Source organism: Nannospalax galili, unplaced genomic scaffold, assembly GCF_000622305.1.
Source record: "Nannospalax galili isolate Female #2095 unplaced genomic scaffold, S.galili_v1.0 scaffold1131, whole genome shotgun sequence".
Lineage (NCBI taxonomy): Eukaryota > Metazoa > Chordata > Mammalia > Rodentia > Spalacidae > Nannospalax > Nannospalax galili.
In genome coordinates this window covers 1,615,959-1,624,014 of record NW_008329039.1, presented here as the reverse complement: position 1 = coordinate 1,624,014, position 8,056 = coordinate 1,615,959, and positions in this window count along the sequence as shown.

Below are 8,056 nucleotides of genomic sequence, written 5' to 3'. Positions count from 1 at the left end.
AAAAGCCCCGAGTGGAGACCAGAGGGAGGTTCATCACACAAAGGAGTTTTTGAGGAGGAAGGCCTTCGGCGTACTTTAACAAAAGAATTACTATGTGCTGTTTTCAAGAGTCGTGGCGGTGCCTCTGAAAAGCGCGTGAGGGGAGCGAGTGGTTCGCGTGAGTTGAGTGGGACCTACTCGCTGGGCTAAGACCTTTGGCCCAGTCAGAAGGGATGAGAGGGAGGTTAGGACAGCACTTAGGAGCTGAAAACCAAGCTTTTTGGCTTTGTGCCCTGCTCCAACTTCTGAGTAGCCCGAAGCATTTAAGTGGAAAGTGTTCTTTGCCTTGGGCAGGAAAAGCAGCCATTTGCAATAGAGCCCCTAAACTGGCAAATCTGGAGACGCTTCCCTACAAATTGTGCTCACGGGCCCTAACACACTATTTCTCACCACAGGCATTCATATCCAATGTCGCTTTTCTCCAGGTCAGCTTGGCAATCACGCCAGGGCCTTAGACACTGGGGTTGGCCAAGTCTAACACCGGAGAGCTTATGGCCTGGGTTTGGTAATTTCCATGCAATTCAGGGTTCGTATCCGAGGCACACCTCACAGGTGAGATTCCCTTGGCCGCAGCCTGGGAGGAATGGCCAAAAGCGCTGTGTACAAGTTGAGTTGCTGCTTGCATTGCTCTAAAGGCAGGACTGACCACCGCAACGCAGCTCCAGCCGGGCGGGGCTGGAGCGCAAAGGTCTTGGGACATCAACCTTCGCGGGGCATCAGCTTGACCAGAGATAGTTTTCCAAGAAGGGACTCAAGTGACCTTGAGTGCGCACGCAGCCTGGCCGCGAGTTGACGCTGTTTCTAGGTTCAAAATAAGTTCTGCGATATTATTAATTATTCTCTGCGGCTCTCTGGAAGAGAAGCAGCACAACTAGCACCAACAGCATACAGTCAAATATCACAGGGAGCCTGGTCAGAGAAAATCAGTCCAGGGATGGCGCTGAGGCAGAATGGGACCTGAGTTTTGGAAGCAGAGCTCCAAGCTAGGTATTTTCTGCTGTGTGAGGCCAAGCTTTCTCCCTCTTCCACAGGGGGGAGCAGGGTCAGGACAAGCAAAAGATAGCTGGAAGCACACAGGGACTTGGCTCAGGGTAGGAGCCAAAGGTCCTTTTTAGAGTTTCCTAGCTGGTTCCTTGTGGGAACTAGGCTGCAGGTTAGCCCCTCACTGCTGGGTGCCTTGGTGATTTTCATCAGTCTTACATGGCCCATTTTATCTATTTTACCTCCGGGTATTCTGAAAATCTGCCTTACCCTATTAAACACAGGAAAGACAAAGGAAAAAGAAAAAAGAAAAAAAATCCCAGTAGGTCTTTCACAGCAGCAAGCACTCCTATTATTGATGAAGAAATATGCAAAGACTCTCTAGTTATAAACTTAGTTAAGCTATAGAGTTCTGTTGATCTGTTTATAAATATATACATTTTAAGAGTCCTCAATTCCCTGAAAAAGTATTCAGTGTTTTTTAAATCAAAGACATATGATGGGAACTCCTGAGTGCTTTGTGTACCAGTAGAGGTTCAACTTGAGGAAAGTGCAGTGTAGCCTAGGAAGCGGGTTTCCAGCCCATTACACAAACCCAATTTTAACAGCAGTGGTTGAAGAGGTGGGGTACAAGGTGTCACCCACCCACTTCAGATTCCTGAAGTCCCTGAAGTCTCCTGGAAATGCAAATCTATTACACGGAATCTCTTGTGTTTTGTGACATGTAACCACATGTGCCCGTAACAGAAGGAACAGCTAATGGCAAACTCCCATAACGAATGCATAATCTGCCTGTTTTGGCAAGAAGCTGGGCCTTTGGTTGCCAAGAGCTGTTTAAATGGATTTTGAGAGGTTGAGATAGATTTTATAGCAATGATACAGCTCTAGCCATTGGAGCATTCATATTAAATTTAAATTTTAAAATAAAACTAATTAAAACTATAATAAGAGTGATTTCTAGGAGTCACAAGAAGGGAGAGGAAATCAAATTGCAGGTCATTTCACCTGTGCTTTGTCTGCCTGAGATTTGGGGGATAACCTTGGAAACAGACTGTAAATCTTTGACAAATGTGTTCAGCTATTCTACACACATCCATCACGGTCCTAACTCAACAGGTTTTTAAAACTGGCTTCTTGTGTTTTTACAGCATCCTAGCCCTCCCTGATTCCAACACACTTTCTTCTCCTTGCCTCTCACTTAAGGTCAGAAGGGTGATAAGCAGAGAAAAACCAGTTCATTAAGCCAGGATTCCAGGGGCATTTTATGGCTGCAGGTTCAGTCTGACATCTCCAGGTTTCTAGCTATTTTACCTTTCAGAGTGCCGTTCATCTCTTAGTACTCAAAACTGGGAACCCAAACCTAGGATTCACCTTCTTCTTTGACCTTACCTAAGAAGTCAATATGAAAGAGGTTGCTGTACCTCCTTTTCTGATTTGCTTGCTTTCCGTTTGAATTTTTGAGTGTTGGAGAGCAACAGAGGTGGAGGATCATTATTTTTCTTTTTAAGCCTGAAAATATTTGGGACATCTCAGGATTCCAGCACTTTCAGCTCTCTGGAAGTTTTGTATCCTTTGATGGAAGCCCCAATGCCTGCAGAGGGCTGCGGGAGGAATGTGAAGAGTCAAGTAAGCAAAGGGAAGAGGCTAGCAAGACTATTTTGGGTTCAAGTCTTGGCTGTTTTCTCCTCCACTAATTAAGATGTGTTGGAGTAAACTTGATCATTCCTCTGGCACCATCGGTTGCTAAAAGCATGGAAAGACTATTTTGTAAAGATGGCTGGTCCTCCCTTCTGAAATTACATCTGATATTAGTCCTGCAGTGCTCGTCTTCGCTGCGGTTGTTAGGTGGCAATCTCCCATGGGGGTAAAGGGATTTGGGGTATTTTTTTTTAAGTTTTCTTTATTTAGTTCCCTTAAAAGCATAAAAATAAGCAAATGAGCTAAAACTATTTGCAGTGTCCCTTGAAATGATTATTTGACCCACGTTCCCAGATAGTACTTAATTAGAAAGTTCAGGTAAAGGATTACAGTTTAGGGAAGCTTGACTCATTTTTTATTAACGAAAGAAATCTCACAGAAAATGCTGCTTTTAGTGCTCCCCTTCCCTATGCAAATGTATTCTGGGAAATCAAAAATATTTCTACTGCTGGACATGGTGGCTTAGGCCTTTAATCTCAGCACTAGCACTTGGAGACAGTAGCAGTGAAATCTCTGTGAGTTTGAGGCCATCCCAGTCTCCATAGCAAGTCCAGGCCAGCAGGAACTACAAAGACACTCTGTCTCAAAAAGACCAAAAAGAAAAATTCTACTTACATCAAAGCAATAGAACTATGGACTACTCTAGTTCATTTCTTTCTCCTTTTAAAAATAAGTGCCATATTTGCAGATTAGTGGTGGACTTAGTTTTAGCATTTTATTTTTGTAAGGAGATTTTTGAGGCTTATAAGTAAAGTTAAAGGGGTAAATGTGTGCAAAATCAGGAGAACTATGCCAAATGTAGAAAAGCAATGGTCTGGAGAGAGAAGGAGGAGCTGCTGGAGAGAAACCCTTGTGAAAAAGTACTAAAATAATTGAATGTCATGTATCATGGCAAGAAGCCAGGTGCCTCATGTTCATGTGCTAGGCTGCCGAGTTCCTTGCATGGCTTCATCTTCCCACAGCTCTGCAGACATAACTGATGTAGAAATATATTTTGCATAGATACAGCTTGGCAGTTTTCACACACAAACATACACATGAAAGAGAACTATATATGATTTAAAATATATATGTCTCAAGTTATACTCATCTACAGAAAACATGCCTACAGACATGTGGACCTCATATTTGTGAAGTTTGCCTTTTAAAAACAATGAACAGCATGTTGAATGATTCTCTTAGTCTTTTATCTGTGCTGTCCCAAAGCCCTCAGATATAATGGATTAAGTTTACCTTGATTTCAGTAGTAATATTATTTTGATGTTTCAAAACAACTCTCGATTTTTCAAAGAGCTATGCTATGCTTATTTCTGCATTTCAACTGGTTTCAGTAATACTTTTTCATACAGTTGACTTTTTCTTAAAAGAGAGAGAAATGAACTTGAGTTTGTTTCTCCTCTTATTCTATGGGACCCAGTTTAAATGTAAAACTCTCAGATGATGAATTGCCCGCAGTACAAATATTTTTACTCATTTGGCAACAGGTCATATTAGAGGTGTTGCTTATATTCACTATACATTATGTGTGTTTAATTACAAATATGTGAAATAATTATTAAATTGGGATTATTGAGATACGTTTATTTCTTTCTAAAATTGTGTTCATTGTTCCAGGATGTTCTGAACATAACAAAATACTGTTAAAGTTTTCCTATGGCATTTATACCTTTAAATGGTGAATAAACTGAACTGAATCCAATTCACAATCCAGAATGCAATAGTAAATTGTTGTTTGTAAATAATACTTTCTAGTATCTTTATGGTAAGTGGATTGTTTAAACTTCTATTCATTCTAGTTTGAGTTTATTATCCTTGTTGATTTCTAGAATATGTCTTACGGACCAAGATGTTTGGTTTCATGGAGAGATGGATGAATATTTTATAAGCTTTTTTCCTCCTTTCAGGTAACGACTTTCTTATTAAAACAACAACAACAACAACAACAACAACAAAACTCATTATAGATACCAAGCCGAAGTGACAGCAGATGTTTCTCCTTTGGTGTCCAATTAAACTATTTTAAGTGTAAAACCCAGGGTCATTAAGCCAACTCTGATCAGGGTTAGGCCAAGAGGTAAAATAAAGGCAGGTCCAAAATGAGAAAAAAACCTTCTCCATTCTGAATTCCTCACCTACGGTGCCCCTCCTTCCCGCTCGGTCGGGTTGCAGTCACTTCAGCACAGGATGGCTGGGTGAGAGAGCTCAGCCTGTGAGTTTAGGATGCCATTGACACTTACTGGAAATCTCCTGATACTCAAATCTGACTTAACCTCTTTGCAGTGGTGCTTTATAAATTCAGCAAGAAGGAGGAAACCACAATTATTACATCAAGAATTATTCAGAGAGGTAAAGAAAATGGAGAGCGCACCAACTCCTTTATTTAGAAAATCAACGCATTTCAGAGAAAAGTGAAGTTTAAATAGGTGCTTGCTTCTCCCTTCAAAATTGTCCTACCCCTTATCAACAGCATTCTCAGGGTGAATTTGGATAGGTGAGTTTTAACTTGTGACACTTGCCTAGTGTCTTAAGTACAGAGTTTCCAGTAAAGAAAGCTCCGTTTCTCAGTGCCGAAGGAGGAGTTGGGGCTGCAAGTAGCGCCCCTGCGAGCAGGAATCCGCTTCCTGCCTCCTTGAAGCCCAAACCCTCAGTGGTGGTCGGTGGCCCGATAGTTCAACAGTTCGCCAGGTCTGATTTACAGTTCACAAGCATCTAGTGTGTACAGCAATCTTACGAAGTTCAGTGTCCCGTCTCCAGGGCGGATAGCCACCTGGAGTGCACCTGGATGAGGACCGCTCTCCTTTGGAGGGCATCGTCCCCTGGGAGCTGACAGTGACTGTGTCAGGTTTCTTGGACCATGGCTGTGTCTCCGAAAACCTCCTGATGTGACCCCCAAATCAGTAGGCAAAGCGACCTACAACCAGAGAAGACTTTGTTTAAGCATACTTATATTGAGTGTCTATTCTGAGCAGAGGGAATGAAGTTTCGCTTCCAGTGGAAACTTGAAAGAGCTTCTAGAATACAGAAAGAAGTTAGTGGTTAACCGATTTGCTGCTAATATTTCATCATCGGTGCTTTCCCCCTTTTAAAGTCTAACTCTTGGAAAAACAACATATTTTAAGTTTTCCAACCAAATATTGATGTTGGCAAACAGATAATCTAACCGTCCCTCGGTAAGGACAGTGTAGTTTTTGTTTCACAAGTTCAGAATTAGAACTAATCCCTATCACAAATTGCTGCCGATTTAGAGTTAGGAAGGGAAGAGACAGGTACCTTTGAAAGTAGCTCCTGTGCAGTGTGCATGTACATGTTTGTGCACATGTGTGTGGAAATATGTGATGAGTGGAACACCTGCATACCTCTCTTAGTTACCTGCCTACAGTCTCTCTGTTACAGAATGCTAGATTATGCCTGACTGCAAGATGTTCCTAGTAGATACATGAAATGTCAAGCCTCTTTCTCTCTTCTAAGATTCTGTTACAAGGTAAAAAAATCTCTTAACATCAGTGAAAATGTTCTGTCCTTTTTTATTCAACAGAAAGGACTCATAGCTTTAGCTGGATGACATGGGAGACACCCAGACTTCTACTAAAAAGGGAGCCTGAGGACCTCAGGGGACTTATGCCATCTTTCAGGGTCCAGTGTCAGTTGCCCCTAATGCACCATTGCTATCAAGTCAAATAAAAATTAAACAGATTCCTGCATTCAGAAGCATTCTCAAAATAAAAATAAAAAATTGGTTAATACACAATTGATAATTTATAGTAAGCAATTCAAATATTTACTGTTATTCTTATAACTACTTGAGTGAGAACTTTTAAGATACCACAAAGAAGGAAAACATCCTTTAGACAGTTCTTTGTGGTGCTTCACCCCTCTTATGCAACACCAAACATATTATAATGAGGATACTTTAAAAAGAACTTCTTTTGGAAAAAAAAATCTCTTTAAAGCTGTTGATTATAGGGAATCTAACCCCAATAATGTGTATTTCTGATTGAAGTTCTTGAAATTCTTTGTTTTCATTGTATTTGATTCATATGTGCTACTTTGGGGGGACAGAGGCGTACACTCATTCTTGCTCTATGTTGGAATCAGTTCAATTATTGAATTGAATTAAGCAAAATTTAAGCAACCCATTATTCTATTGGATGTCCTTTAATCTTGCATTCTTTCTAATGTTAATAAAACTTTGAATAATTATTGCCTTGGAATTTAAAAGGAAACCTAAATCATGGCAAAACGAATTAAGGTAAGACACTTTAAAGTAATTTTTATTTTTTCTGAAATAAAGTAGGTATGTCTCCTTTAAGATATGCAAGTTACTTTGGGCAACTAACTAGCTGGATCACAGTTAAAGCAAACCATAAAAAGATGTAAAGGCATCTCTGTTGTATCTCATGCAAGTTCTTAAGTCTAGAAGTAATACTATAATCCTGAAAATTGTCTAAAGAACTATCCTGCAGGTATTTTTTTTTAAAACTGTAAGTCTTAATTAAAACTTTTACTGAAACTCAAATTCCTGCTCTTGCTAGACAGAGTTTTAAATCTTTGGCATTTTTGAAGACTAGTTAAAAATTTGGACAAACAGCAAAAAATTGGTCTTTAAAGAAGGATGATTGAAGAAATTATACAATGGAGACAAACATGAAACTGTAAATTAAGGTTTAAAAAATAGAAGAACAAAGGACACTTTGAGTCTGTGTCTGGTTTAGTTGCTAAACTAAAAGAAATTTAGCCTAGCATCACATGAAGAGAAGCATCACACAAGAAAGTTCAGGTCCCCACAATGCAGAAACCTAAACTGAGATACTTTGAAAATGATTTTTGTAGACACAAATAGCATTTAAATGTTCTTTTAGTGTGTAATGATTGAGACAAAAAGAATTTGAAAGCCATATATTAAGAATGTTTGAAAGAACTGGTGATTTTTAGCTTAGAAAAGGTACAAGAGTCAGTGAAAACCTTGGTCAGTTTAGATGCAGTAGCAGAAATGGGTAAATTGGATTGAATCAGAAAATAAGATTTTATCAAAAAGGCAAAGTTTTTAATATTAAAAGCTCCCCAGGGCATAGTGGGATGACTCTCAGAGCTGCACACTACTGGACAAGACAGGTTGTAGAGGTCCATCTAAATCATGCAAGTTTTCTTCTTTTTTTTTTTCAAATCAAAGTCTCCAAGTGATAGTCTTAATGCTTAAAATAGTTAAAATTGTTCCCATCTCTGAAGTAACCCTTACAAGAAAATTAGGATTAATTTTCACTAAAGATAAAAAATTACTTTTTTTTTTTTCCGGTCTTTTTGAGATAGGGTCGCCTTTGTAGCTCCAGCTGTCCTGGAA